The sequence below is a fragment of the Myotis davidii genome, unplaced genomic scaffold (assembly GCF_000327345.1).
Source record: "Myotis davidii unplaced genomic scaffold, ASM32734v1 scaffold271, whole genome shotgun sequence".
Classification (NCBI taxonomy): Eukaryota; Metazoa; Chordata; class Mammalia; order Chiroptera; family Vespertilionidae; genus Myotis; species Myotis davidii.
Window position 1 is genome coordinate 2,411,177 of NW_006284839.1, and position 15,217 is coordinate 2,426,393.

At 40.3% G+C, this 15,217-nt stretch overlaps 1 long non-coding RNA gene across 1 annotated transcript; it reads right to left on the reverse strand.

Moving 5' to 3' along the window:
* Window positions 1-8,091: 8,091 nt before the first annotated feature.
* Window positions 8,092-11,484, reverse strand: LOC107181674. The gene is made up of 3 exons (XR_001512363.1): window positions 11,161-11,484; window positions 8,610-8,782; window positions 8,092-8,407 (listed from the first exon to the last, which is right to left on the reverse strand). It is a non-coding gene; the product is annotated as an uncharacterized LOC107181674 (long non-coding RNA).
* Between the last annotated feature and the right edge of the window lie 3,733 nt (window positions 11,485-15,217).

A 15,217-nucleotide genomic window follows, 5' to 3' on the forward strand; every position in this document is an offset into this window, starting at 1 on the left:
GACACGTAGCTTTGGCCAAATTTTATCTCCGTCCATCTCCCCACCACCAGCCCCTCCCGGTCGTTTTTCATCTTAACAATGTCTGGTGTCGTTTTCCTGGCGGGCTTAACAGCAAAGGTCAGTGCTGAGAATGAGTCACCCGGCAAAACTCCTCTGGGCTGCGTCTTCCCCAAGCCAGTCCCACCTGGGCCAAGCAGGGGAGGAAGGCATCCTTCCATTTGCACCTTATGTTTAAAAATCATTAACGAACTTGCTACTGTGGGGTGGGTCCCGACAGCATGACTGTTGACAACTGTAAGCACTCGGGAGCACGGTGGGGGAGGGGGTTTTAGGGAACAGGTAAATAGTTATGACTGTAAGGGTCATAACTTCTAGTGGACTTTGAGATCTTCAAACGACCATTCATTGCAAAAACAGTATTCAAAAGCATGCATTAAAAGATTCTTCAAAGTCAATCCTATTCTGCATTCTACAAACTTACAAATTTCTACTACAGCCATTATTTTGCTAAACATAAATCAGATCTCGTTCTTCGCTTCTTAGAAGACTGCAATCTGGTCATCTCGGGGTAGCAGGGAAAAAAGAGTGTGATCTCCACCCGTAAAACAAAAGTTAAAACTAACGTGACAAAGGGAATCCGCAAAGGGCAGCTTTCAATCTTGTGTAGTATTAGAAAGAGGAAAAGGTGTTGCAATTACATTATCTTTGCTTCTGTAGAAGTGAGAGCAGTGGTGGTTGGTTAGGGAGTTGACAGTAGTGGAAGGGGAGGGGAGAATTAATGCAAAGTATTTGCTTTATCTCCAAAGTATTTGCTTTACCTCCAATTGACAGGAGTCACCTTGGTTATTACCAGAGTGTCAACTGTGAAGAGGGCTCTGGTGACAAACCAGTGAACCCAATGCCCACTAAGCCAGCCGCCACATAGGTATTCAAAGATTCGTTTCAAATTTAAAATACACCAAAAAGGTAGACCAGGACAACTTCTTAAACTATCCAATTTATAATTAAACTTATGTAGACTGTACATAACATTTTAAAATGACCATTTGTAATATCATAGCAGGAGCAATACATTTTCGGAAACAGCATTCAATTACCACATTTTTAAGGCAAAGGTGATCTTTTTAAAGCCAACATGCCTATTTCCAAGGTGAATCAACTTCAATAACTCACAGCAATCACATGAGAATGAAAAACAAGTTAGGTCAAATGACTTGATAGCTGAAGGATTACTCTTCAGATCTTTCATCTCGGAGACTGAACAGGTCAGTATGTGATAAGTCACTCTATTTCCAGTGCATTTAAAGTATGTAATGGAAGATACTACCACACATACTACAACATATACAATATGACCTGGGATTTTCCTACTCTGCATGTGAACCTACTTTAAATATAGATTTTAAAGAATAACATTTCATGAAGTCCAGGAGGCTTAAATGTGATTGGTGATCAACATTATGAGTGGAGTTAATTAGCATTCCCTACATGAGCTTGAGGATGGATGTTAGGAGGATTTACACTGACAAAGGAGGAAGGAGGTTCACAAAATGCTATAGAGCAGTACCTCACAATAGATACGGCAAATGGTGGGCTTGAGGGTGGAGGAAAGAATTACCACCTTTGTAAGGAAATGTGTCCCTAGAGGCAGCATGGTTCCTAAAAAAAATGTTCAGTGGTCTCTTCTTTCCCCTCTTCAGCAATCACCCTACCTTTCCCATCCCCGACCCCCCAAACCAAAAATGCATAAGCACAAAAAAGAAAAAGAAAATAAAAAATTCAAACATCTGTCTGATTAAAAATAACAAGAGAAGGCAAGAGAGAATGTTACAAAGGGGTAAGTTTCCTGACCTACGTGCAGGTTCTCTAGCATTTAAACATAAGACTTTCAGCTGCTCCATTGCCTCCTCTTCTCCCCTGGGGCAGCTCTCTAGTAGCTTGCTCTTTAGTTCCCTGGTTCTGACAGTGGGGGCTGTAACAAACCTTAGAAGCCTCAATATGAGGGGTGGCTCTGATAACAAATCTCAAGTACCAGCGGGACCCTCAGTAAACAAAGGCCTGGAAGCAACTGGATATGCAGGGCCAGGAAGAAGCAAAGGCAGACAAAAGAATCATAGCTGGGAGTTCCCTTATCACTAATCTACTTCAGCTTTCTCATTTTTCACAGGTAGAAAGCAAGATCCTGAAAAGTGGCAAATTCATAACCACAGAGCTGATTTTGGTAAAGCCAAGACCAAAACAAAGGTACCAGTTCCATATTATTTTACACCTCTCAAGAGAACTTCTCAAGTCCAAGCATTGAAGGGCCGTCTGGTAAGAAACAAGTTAACTTTAAAGGAACAAAGGGAGAGAAGAATGGATGAAGAGAGGGCAGGAAATAGCTGCCTGGATGGTATTTAGGGGTGAACTGGACACTGGTGATTCCCCATCAAAGAAGCATAATCCCAAAGTAACTTGTTTCATTTGAGCACTGATAGACATTCATCCAGGGAACCACATATGGCTCTTGAAAACCCTTCGAACTACTTGAAACTATTTATATACCTAACAAATGTTTTCATTACTTTATATTTTATGTCTAGATTTTTATTTCAATTAAGGCTGGGCAATGGATGGGTAATTCTGTACTGAAAAGTTCAGATTCCTTATCTAATGAATATATATCATCAATGAATTGCTGAACTGCTGTTTAATGGCATAACATTTTAAAAATAGGGTTATATCTTTACATTTGCCTGAAATATTAAATAATATGACTTTTTCTTGTAAATTATTTTATATATCTTAAGTAATGCTATTTAGTCTTTTAACATGGAATATTTCTCACATAAAACTACCCTTTGTATTCTAAAAATCTTCTTACAGAGATCTTAGAATATATTAAATTTAAAGTGTCCTACTAGGTCCAAGTATATTTATTTTATGGCCCTGGATATTACAGCTCAAAATCTATGACTGCCTAAAATCAATGGTGGAAGAATGGGAGGGGAACAGAGAACTGAAAGACTTCCAATCACCCTTGACCATGACTCTTTTTCTCTCATGCAGCCCTCTCCTGCAATCAATAATTCTCAAGGACTCTCTCTGCTAAATGTCTCTTGAATCCTTCCACTTAACCTACCCTGGTTCAGATCACTCTCATCTCTACTTTCCATTACTTCAATGAACTCTTAAGCAGTCTCCCTACAACTCTTCTCTGCCAAAACATTCTCCACAGCACTGTCAGAGAACTCTTTCTAACTACAAATTTGATCATGCTGCTCCCTGGACTTAAAAAAAAAAAAAAGCCCTTGTTCTTAGGATAAAGCCAAACACTTAATAAGCCCTTTCTGGACCCCTGTCACTTCTACAGCCTCTCCCTTGGACTTCATGCTGCAGACATAATGAACCTTTTTACCCTCTGGCTAGAGAGAAGGGTCTTCTTTCAAATGAGCACCCTATCTCAATCTCCCCACCCTTGCTAAACCTGACCAACTGTTATTTATCCTGTTTGGTATCAGATGATCTCAAAGGCCACCTTCCCAGACACCTCAAAGTTGCTTAAGAGTTTCCTCAATATACATACACCACATACATACATAACAACTCATACTAATTCTCTCAAGTCCCACATCACACTGTCTTGGATTATCTGATACACCTCATGGACAAACTACTAGTGTAAGCCCAGTAGACAAGACACATTGCTTGTCTGTACATCCCCAGCAGAGTGGATGGCAAATTGCAGGCATTCAAATAAATACTGACTGAAAAGCTGAATGATTGCACACAATCTAAAACATATTCTGTGTATTCTTTCTTTAGTTTCTTCTTGGAGGGATCTTTACAAAGGATGAGCTGCCTGTAGGACTACTAATTAAAATCACACCAGGGAGTACAGACTTATCCACAAGAGACAATTATAGAGCAATACACCAAATTTATTAATGAAATGTTAAGTGGAACCTGACCAAAAGACAAAAACTCCAGTTGAAAGATGGAATGCCGTGGGTGGTTAAGAAATTAGTCCCATATGATTAAGACTCTGCCAGTTACAAAGACAACAAGGTAAAACACCAAAAGTTATAGTATTAAATGAGAAAGCCAGAAAAAAGGAAGATAAATTAAGTCAATATACTAAAAGTGGGTACAGATAAGTAGCATAAGTACAGGGACAAGATTAGTCTGTGAAAGGCTGTGCAACTAGCTAACTAATTATTTCCAAGTGCTTGAAATACATTATGCTAAAGAGACAGGTCGACAATTTTTCCCCCTTTGAGAGTCAGAAAAACTAGCTGTATTTTCTTTACTGTGATGTCAACAGTTGGCTGAAGCTAGTTCCATTTCCCACAGAAATAACAAAGACTATCACTAAAATAAGTACAGACTCTAAGGAAAAACTGGATTTACTCCAATTATCAGGGCTGTGATATTTTAAAACATCACTATAGAATCGCAACTGTTATTTTGGGAGGTCAGATTACATTGCTGAGGATCATAAATGAACAAATAACTTAAATGCAGATACAAAGAACATTCCATCAAATCTGAATGTGAATGATTCTAAGTTTAGGAGTGGTTGTAGAAAAATTAGGGAAAAAAATGTCCTACCAAAAAAAAAAAGATATGAAATTCAATTCGAGCAAATGCATTACAGAAACTCAGTAACACAATCATTCAAGTATCAAAGGAGACTAGGCACAGGGATGAACAGGTCCTGATTTTACAGGCAGCTATGGCTTAGATTTGGAAGAAAGGTCCCCAGACTCAGTCAAGAGGACGTGGTTTTTAGTCAGGACAAATCAATTTCCTTTGGCTTCAGGTTCTTCCTATGGAAATTGAGATTCATATCATCTTAATCACTGGTCTACAGGGAAGACCTTTATATATATACTTGTGTGTTGTGATAATGAGCATATAGAAGATTAAATGAGATGGTTATTGAGAAGGGCTTTTTTACATTGCAAACTATAAAAAATACCAGGTCTAAGTGGTAATTTTGTGAACCACCAGCAGTTGAATAGTACCACCCAGCAGAGGTCCTGATACTAAGACATATCCAAAGATTGTCTGTAGAACAAATGAGATACTCCAGGCATGACAATCAGTGGGTCCGGGACACAGCATAAAATAAGACATGCAATGGTCAGAAAGTACTCCTTCCTCTGCACCAATGTTCATCACACCCATTTAAAAAAATCAAGATGTGGAAACCTAAATATTTCACTAAGCAATTCAAAATCACACAAAGAAAACCAGTTCCCCCAAAATGTTTAATAATGTGGGTTATTCAACAGTGTAGATCAAGCATGTGAAACTTGCGGCCGCCAGGCTGCATGCCTCATTTAAATAAACATAAACGAGGCATGTGGCCCGCCAGCAGAGTTTGACATGCTGGGTGTAGACTTAGTGTGTTAAATTTTTATCCACTCCCCTCAAATGAAGGGGTAGCAGAAATGTTTTCCATTAAAATGCAAATTCTCCAGAAGGGTCATAATTAAGCCCTTATGAGCCATCTCTTGAGCTATCTATTCCCAGCTCACCAGGATCAGTAGACTTCTTACTCCATAGGAGAACAGGAGGTTTTAGTTATAACACTTTAGCAGGGTATTAACTGAAACATTTTGCTGGCTAGGAGGCTGGGAAGCCAGAAGGATGAAAGAAAGAGTATCTGAAAGAGGATGGCAAACCACCAAATATGCTTCACAGTTTTGTCTTGGATCAAAAACAACAATAACAACAAAAAACTTCTTGAAAACAAAAGGGCAAGTTAATATGTCCATACTATCTTCAACTTGACTAATATGCTGGTTGATTTTTAAATACGTTTGCAGAAAAGCTAAGAGAAAACTGGCTTAAATTAAAGCAGTGGACACCACCAATAATATAACATAGACATCTTACTAACTGACCATCAGGATGATAAACCCTACAGTAGTCTCAGATGCTGTGATAACATACCCTTGATAATTTAAGAAGAAAGAAACAATATTTATCTTCAATGGTTTCTTCAATTCTGCCTGTTGAAAGAAGTCATCCTAGCTGACTGGAAAAACTCCTGCCATTTACCAAACCTTCATTTGATACCTTCCTTAATGAGAAGCTGTAAAAAAGCACCAGCATCAAAGCATCGTAGGTGAGGTGATGAATGAGAAGGCAAGATGGCTTAATAGAAAAGTGGTTAACAAAGTATGAGCTCTGTGAGGGCAAAGTATTTATCATTACAGCTGTATCCCTCGATTCAAGTCTAAAACATAATAGGCGCTCATTAAATATTGGTTGAATGAATGGTCAAATGAACACACAAATAAATGAAATCTGAATTTGCAATCAAGCCTGCTCACATTCAAATTCTGGCACGACATCTTACTGGCTAAGTGTCATAGGGCAAAGAACTATTTGGGGTCTCAGTTTTCTCATCCCTTAAATGGATATAATAAAAGTACAAATCTCAGTAGTTTTTAAGAAGATTATAGGAGCTAATACAAGTAATGCACTTAGTACATAGTAAGCACACAAATGCTTGCTGAATTGATTTTAAGAATTTCATACCCATAACCTCCCCTACTATTGGGACAAAACAGCAATAAAAACAGGATATAATTTACGGCCTGATGGCCAACATATACTTAGACAAATGCCTTAGTACAATTTATTTTCGTTTAACTAGTACATGGAGGCAGTATTTGGTCACCTAACTTTCCTGCCAGGTGCCCTTCCTCCCTCTACAAGAATTTCACAATAAGTTTTATCTCGAAGTGCTAGCTGAGTAAAATATGAAAAGCATGGCTTAAATTACTCATCTCAAGTTGAAACCAGGAAATAGCATGTCCATGGGAGTCTAAGGAGTTATGAACACTCAGAACTCCAGCTGAGTGACCTGGGTATAGTCTTAGAAAGGCAGAACTTAAATGTGACATAGTTAGTAACCTAAAATGTAATCAATTCTACTCTACCCCGTCTGAAATAACTTTGTGTAAAATAGAAAAGGAATGAAGAGTATGAAGCTCACAAAAGGGAAGTACAAAGCACAAGATGTGGACAATGTGTAGGCAACACTGCCTTGGACAGGAAGACACTGAACTTGACAAACTCAGAACTAGTCACCAGAGAAGTATGCTTGATCCTACCCAGGAGTGGGTCATGAGACCTGAGTTATCATCCTTCATCTTTGGCTCTGATTCCCAAAGTCACTGTATGAGTATTCTTTTGTGTTCTCACAAATAATACCAAAATACCAGAAGCACATACCTGAGCTTCAAAGTTAATATTTTGTGACTATTCCACTTAAATTTTGAGATCTTCCTTTGTAATTTTAAGTGACTAACATCATGATATTGTGTTGTATTCTTCAGGAAAAGATGTATCATTTTAGAGCTGAGGATGTTAAGAAAATCTGATCAGCTTACTCTGGACCAAGTCCAGTGGTGAATCAGTCAGGAACAAGGCTGGACTTCTCCTGTTTCTGTAAAGCATATTTCCTTCAAATAAAAATGTTATGGATTAGCCAGTCACAAAAGGACAACTATTATATGACCCCACTTATATGAAGTACTTGGAGTAGTCAAATTCATAGAGACAGAAAGTGGAATGGGAAATTCCAGGGCTTGGGGCAGGGGGAACAGAGCATTATTGTGTAATGAGTACAGAGTTCAGTTTGGGAAGATGACAAAGTCCTGGAGAAGGACAGTGGTGATGGTTGTACAACAGTATATTCATATTATGAGCAATTTATTCATATTGTTGTACTTAATGCCACTAAACTGTCCACATAAAATGGTTAAATGATGAATTTTTTTGTTCTGTGTATCTTGAAATAAAATTATGGGGAAAAAAATCTTCTCTTTTAGACCCTTGACAAGTCATTTTATGAGCTGTGACCTGCCGATCTATAAAATCACTTTAGACTAGAAGTACATAATCTCTAAGAGGCCTTGAAATTCTTCAATTATATAGTTGCACAATTATGAAACATTACCTAAAGTAGGGGATCAGCAAAGTTTATCTGTAATGGGTTAGATGGTAAAAATTTTAGGCTTTGTGGGCCATAGTTCCAACTATTCAACTCTGCCCGTATCGGGCAAAAGCTACCAAAAACTATATAGAGATGTATGTAGCTGTGTTCCAAGAAACTTTATTTAAGAAACAGACAGTGAACCAGATTTGGCCCTTGGGATAGTTTGCCAGTCCCTGACCTGGAGATGATCTCTGTGAATGTGCACAGACAATAGCAATTAGAAGCTTCCTGTGGCCCAGGGTCGATCACTTCTACAATTCCCATAGCTTAACCTCCAAAAGGTGGTGGTATCCTCCTCCTCCTCACCATCACCATCATCAAATGGCTCAGAGAATTAGAAACCAGCTTTGAGTCTTCATTACAAAGGTCTGCCACAATCTTATCTTTCTCCTATGTCACAATGGAGAAAGTCTACCAACAAAGAGAAAGGGAGAATTAAACCAACACATTCTCTCCTATTTGCCAAGGAGTAGGCTTGGTCTCTCACCTCTGCCTTCAAGACACCAGAAAGTCTTAGTGGCATTTAAAGAGAAAGTGTTTCCCCATTCTACCTGAGACTAGAATTCTGATCTAGAGAAAACCCAGGGCTTCAAGGGGTAAGCTATCTGCTCACTTAGAGAGAGTGCTGCAAGCTGGCCTGGCCTGGGAAGTCAGGCTGGAGGCATGTGTGTGTCCACTCCAGCCTCAGTGTGGCCCACCTCAGCAGCCTGCTTCCTGGTCTGAGAAGAGGCCCTGAAGGACAGGGTGGTGAGAACTCGCCATCTCATCTTCTTTGAAGGATCGCAGCTGCAACAAGAGAGGACACACTTGAAATAAGAAAGCTGCAGCTATGAGAACTAGATGTGACCTTACAAACTAAGGAGACAAAAAGGATGCTTTTAATTCTCTGATGCTGAAAGGAATTTATGCAGCCCACAGGGACTGACAATATTCTCCCCTTCTAGATTTTGGATGACTGTTATATGCAAATCAAGAATAATCTGTGAAGAGGGTAAAAGAGTTTCCAAGTAAACTTTTGATACAAGTGACCAGACTGAGGTCCAGTCATTACCTATATTGTTGAGTTACAAATGAGGAGCCCTTGATATTCAGCATTTTAATTTACTAACTTAAGAACACTGCAGAAAAACCCACAGGAGAGAGGTAATTACACATATTAACTTATCTTTTTTTAAAGGCAAGGTTTGTCAAGAATTGTTGTTCTTGATTTAAACAATTTATAATGATACTTCACTTCCTAAAAACTTTAGAAGGATGATGCTTACCACACATACTGACAAGGGAGTTAACTGGAAGTTGATGATTATAAATTAGTAGATCACCATTTCCTTTACAGTATTTTCTGAACAATTTATTCTTTAATCCTTTTTACCAATGAAGTCTAAAGTTTTAAGGGGGGGGGGTGCTCATTTCTACCAGAAAAGGAAATAATTTCTGTAATTAGAAACTGAACTTACAAGCAGGGGCATGAGTACCTGATTAAACACTGTATTTTATATAAGTTAATTCCCTTTAGAAGTATCAAATAATGAACTAGTCATTAATAACATTGAGTATGTAGAAGACAGCTTTTAAAAGTTGACATTTATAATACCCATACTCAACAATGTGAATGTTTCACACATCTGTACTCTGCTTGTTAACTTCATTGTTTCAATATGCCACATTAAACACACACTTCACACACATGTTTATTACATGTTAAATATTGCACAGATTTATTTTACATGCCTGTTATGGGTTGAGTTGTGTCCCCACAAAAAAACATGTTGTTGAAGTCCTAACCCCTGGTACCTGTGATAGTGACCTTGTTTGGAGATAAGGTCTTTGACAGTATAATTAAGTTACGATGAGGTCAGACTAGCATAGTTGGGCTCTTCATCTAATAGGACTAGTGTCCTTGTAAAAACAGGAGAGAGACAGCCAGGGAGAATGCCACGTGAAGACACAGATGCACAGAGAGAAGATGCCATAGATGACATGGCAGGGATGGAGTGCAGCAGCAGCAGAACTGCACCCTGGAGGGAGGAGAACAAGTGCCCTTTACACTGCATGTAATTCTACATATTCTTTTGAATCAGTTCACAGGAATCTGATATCCATGAATACTTACACTATCTGGCATAGAACTAATTTGTGCTATGTTTAGCTGAACAGTTATAGGGATTACTGACACATATATGCATAAACATATAGTACATATATACATATATGTCCACACATATGATAGTATATTTTCAAGATCACATGTACTAAGAACTAGAGAGATATGTATTTGGGGAGAGGGTCTGGTTAATCCTCACCCAAGGACATTTTTTCCATTGATTTTTAGAAAGAGGAAGGGAGGGAGGGAGGAAAGTAGACAGGGAGGGAGAGAGAGAGAGAGAAAAACATCAATGCGAGAGAGATACATTGATTGGCTGCCTCCTGGACCCACCCTGACTGGGGCAGACATGGAACCAACAACCCAGGTATGTGTAACCCAGGTATGTGCCCTTGACTGGGAATAGAACTCTAGACCCTTTGATGCACTGGCTGATGCTCTAACCTCTGAGCAACAGTGGCCAGTGCAGAGAGATGTGTGGTAACAGTACAGTCACACTCACTTTTCTGTTTACTAGTATAAGACACAATCATCAAGACTTAATTAACAATTGATGTCAGCATATGTATGGCATTATCTTTGGAGCGCTATACCAGAACTATTAGCATTTATAAGCTCTGACCCTCGAAACCATTTAAATGGTACATAGGAACACTTCATACCATATATGGAAACATCTATAATATTCAGACTCAAAATATAGACAAGCAGACCTTAGGAAGTAAAACTTACTCTGATAAACAAAAAAAAATTCGGTAATGTTATCGGTTGAAGATGCTGTATCTTCATGTATTATAATGCTTGTGCTATAAAAATTGTCATACAACTTCCACCATGAAGATAGGACTGAAGTGCAACTTATTCATATCTTTACAAAGACAAAAGCTTACTAAAAATTCAAACCTCCTACTGGATGAATAAGAGTTCCTTTTGGCTCAAAATCTCATAGTTAAAAAAAAGCTTCAGGAAAGGTCTGAAAAGAATTCCCGTTTTTATATGGAGAGCTGCCATCCATTTTCTTATCCACACAAAGTGTAAACACAACCGAATTAGTATGCACCTGTTACCTAAGCCAGGCACCACAATTCTTGCAGGGATAGTCATCGTTATTTTCCATTTCCGTTCATTCAGATTCAATTCTCTATCTCAGCCCTGTCAGCACAGCAGTCTCTGGGTACAAAATATAAAATATTAACCAAGAAACAAAAAGGCAAGCAAACAAACTTCCAGTTACTTCTGGCCTAATAACTCACTTCCTCTCACTGACCAGCATGAGAGTTCTCTGTGGCTATTAAGAAACACTGCTAATTAGTTTGACCAAATCATTCCTGAATGACTGTCAAGCATGATCCTTCTTAGAATCTGTGAAAAGGAGACGTGAAAACAGACCGGCTTCCCTCAACACATCGCCCTGTCCACGTTCCTGTCCCTTCCTGTAGATCTTGGGAATGGTTGTGACACCTCTAAATTCCTGTCTTCAACTCCATCCAGGTAAAAGGCATAGCCACAAAGCCTCCTGAAGATTCAGCCCACAAGGTTTTCAATAAATGGAAACCCACCCTCCATATCCAAGTCAGCTTCCTAAAGCAAACCTGCCTCTACTTCCTTCCCTAGCCTAGTCATGAGGATATGAGGACCTCAAGCAAGTACCCAGCTATGTGCTCAGAGGGTTACATGATTCTTATTTCTTTTTTCCCCTACAGCAACCCTGGGAGACAAATAAAATCATTGTCCACTTTACACACGAGGAAACCATGCCACAGGGAGCTTCTATGACAACTAGATCACGCAGCTCACGACGAACGGAGGCAGGAGTGGAACCCAGCAAAGCGGCTCCAGGACAGTCCCTGTGTCGTCCCACCGCCTTCCAGATCACTTTGATCTTCGGCAGCGTGAATGCCTCTGGGGCCTGGCACCGGACAAGCTTTGCCACCTTATCTCCACTCCTTCCAACTCAGAACCTCTGCTCCACAACTAGACCAGGCTCCTCACTGTCCTGCACACTCAAGGTCAACACCAACCTCTGGCCTCTGCTTATACTGCTTCTCAAGGAGTGGAATGCCCTCCCTCCTCCTCCTCCTCCTCCTCCTCCTCCTCATTAACATCCGTTATTATACAATTCTACATCTTCCCAACCTGTTCCTCCTTCCAGCCTTTTCCGCTCATTTGAGTCTCTCCTGCTGGAGGTCAGTGCCCCTGCTGTTTAACCAGCATAGTGTCAGTATTGGTGTTTCATGCTCTCTATCAGTGCAGGTGGCAAATGACCTGAAGGCAGGGACAGAGAGGGCTCAGCACAGGTCAGTAACTGCTGCCTGAATTTATAATATCCCCTGTGGCCACATGGTAAGTAAAATGAATGCAGCATACCGTCCTGGAGTGAGCCTCTAAGACAGTGGTTCTCAACCTTCCTAATGCCGCGACCCTTTCATACAGTTCCTCATGTTGTGGTGACCCCCAACCATAAAATTATTTTCGTTGCTACTTCATAACTGTAATTTTGCTACTGTTATGAATCATAATGTAAATATCTGATATGCAGGATGTATTTTCATTGTTACAAATTGAACATAATTAAAGCAGAGTGATTAATCACAAAAACAATATGTAATTATATATGTGTTTTCTGATGGTCTTAGGCGACCTATGTGAAAGGGCTGTTCGACCCCCAAAGGAGTCGCGACCCATAGGTTGAGAACCGCTGCTCTAAGACATCATCTTGAGACTCCTGGGTAAAATTAACGGTGCACATAACTTCCAGAGTACTCCGCAACCTCCCACCCAATCCCTTAGTTAATCATGTCAACTAAGTGGGCACTTCTGTGTTTGGATATAGCCAGTCAGCCTTTGCACATGTGTTCAAATACAGCCCTGGAAATGTAATGTGGAGTCAAAATGTTGTTTTGAAAAAGCTAGTAAGATGGGAAATGAAAATAAAATGTGCCCAGTTGCCATTCCTTTTTGCTCTGGATCATTAATTTAGCAAATACTTCCTAGTACCTACATGTTAAACATTGTGTGGGGCACTGTGAAGGATGCCACCATAGTCCTCTGGAGTTGGGTGTGCGTGTATGCATGTGTGTGCATGCGTGTCTGCATATGTGTGTGAGCCTGTGTGTGAAGCAGCTCGCCTGTCTGAGAATTTTTCAATGTCAGAGTGATATTCTTGTACATCTGAAACAGAGAATAGAGGAAACGTGCTCTCTTACTACTATGGCCAGATTTTACACACAGTTTTGAGAGGTTATAAAGATACATAGAGATCTGGGTCCAAATCTGAAACACTTCTGATTTTCAGTGACTTTTTTTAAGGAGAGAACAAACAGCAGAAAGCAGGTGTGGTCTAATTGGTACCAGGTGTCTAGCACTCAAGGCACCGAGACAGCCTTTCTGTTTCCACAGGGGCTTGGCCCCCCGCCATGGCCACACTCCTGAGTACCTCACAGTGGCCTGCACAGACCACCGGTTCTGCCTGCCCCGTGCTTCTATAGCAACCATGAAACCCCCGTGGGGCAATCAGTTCTTACCAGGCCAAGCCCATTACTGCAATTTGATATTAGAAATCTTCAGGTGGCATCTTCTAACAAAGATAACATAAAAGGCATCTCCTTGTTTATGTATCTCACTAGGAGATTTCTGGGTTAGGCTTGAGAAGTAAGGCTTTCATAGTGCGGCTATTTGAAACACCCTCTGTAACACACATTCCTCGGAGAGGGAGAATAAAACCCCTCCTAACTTCACTAGGCATGTGCTGTGATCAAGAAAGGGATCACAAGAGCTACGCACTTGCTGGCAGAGAAGGGCTGTGGCGGCAGGTAGAGTCTTTGCAGAAAGGGGAAGCATGCCCTGCGTCCCTCATCAGGGAGGTGGGGCCAGCCTTCTGGAAAGAAGGGCAGCTGAGAAAGCACTGGGACACGGAAAGCTGTGAATCGTTCATTCATAAGTCAGAAATTGCCCACACTTTACTCAAGTTTAATACTATTATCAGCTATCTATCTTGATGCTAGAGACAGCAAAACATACAAATGGTAGAGATTAAACAAACAAACACAAACAGAACATTCATTTTGGAAATCCTCCAGATGCAGGTAGATGAGCTGGTGTGTGCACCATTGGTTGGTTCCACACGCCTTCATTCTCCAGTGCTCATGAGTAGCTGCTAAACTAGGATGATTACATAATTTTATCTCAACAAGTGTCTCAGTCAGTTCAGGGCTGCTATAACAAAATGTCAAACTGGGGGAGGGGGGCTTACAAACAATAGAAATGGATTTCTCATAGTTCTGGACGCTAGAAGTCCTATTTCAGGGTGCCAGCATAGTTCGGTGGTCATGAGACCCCTCTTCCAAACTGCAGAGAGCAGACTATTGTAACCTCATGTGGCCAAGAGCAGAGTAGATGTAGCAAGGTCTTTGGTCCCTTCATGAGAACTCCACCCTCATGACTATCTACTCCTAATGACCTCCTAAAGGCCCATTTCCTAAGGACAGCATACAAGGCAGTAAGTAGGATTTCAACATATGAATTTGGGAGGGACACAAACATTCAGTCCACAACATCAGGTATCCTCTGGTTTCTTTTCTTTTTTTTTAAATATATTTTTAGTGCTTTCAGAGAGGAGGGGAGAGGGAGAGAGAGAAAGAAACACCAATGGTGAGAAAATCATTGACTTGCTATCTCCTGCACGCCCCTGACTGGGATCGAACTCGCAACCCAGGCATGTGCCCTGAACAGGAACCGAACCGTGACCTGCTGGTTCATAGGTCGATGCTCAACCACTGAGCCATGCCAGCTGGGTGGGTATCCTCTGATTTCTAATGTGTCCTCTAAGACCTCCAAAGAAGGATTCCCTTGATTGTAAAGTTTTCTTCTATAAGGAAGACCCCATCCATTTTTAATAGAATGAAGTAAGGGAACATGTAAAAGTCAGATGACAGATGGGTAAGGGAAATTATGTAAGGAAATAAAAAGAATTACTGGTAAAAATGTAAACAGATTAAATAAGATCACCAAGCAATGCAAAACACCATGTACATTCGGAATTTTTATGAATGTAGTGGTCGCAAACTGCAGATGCCGGCATGCCAGCAACAATCTGTCTAGAAATGGCTTTAAAAGGG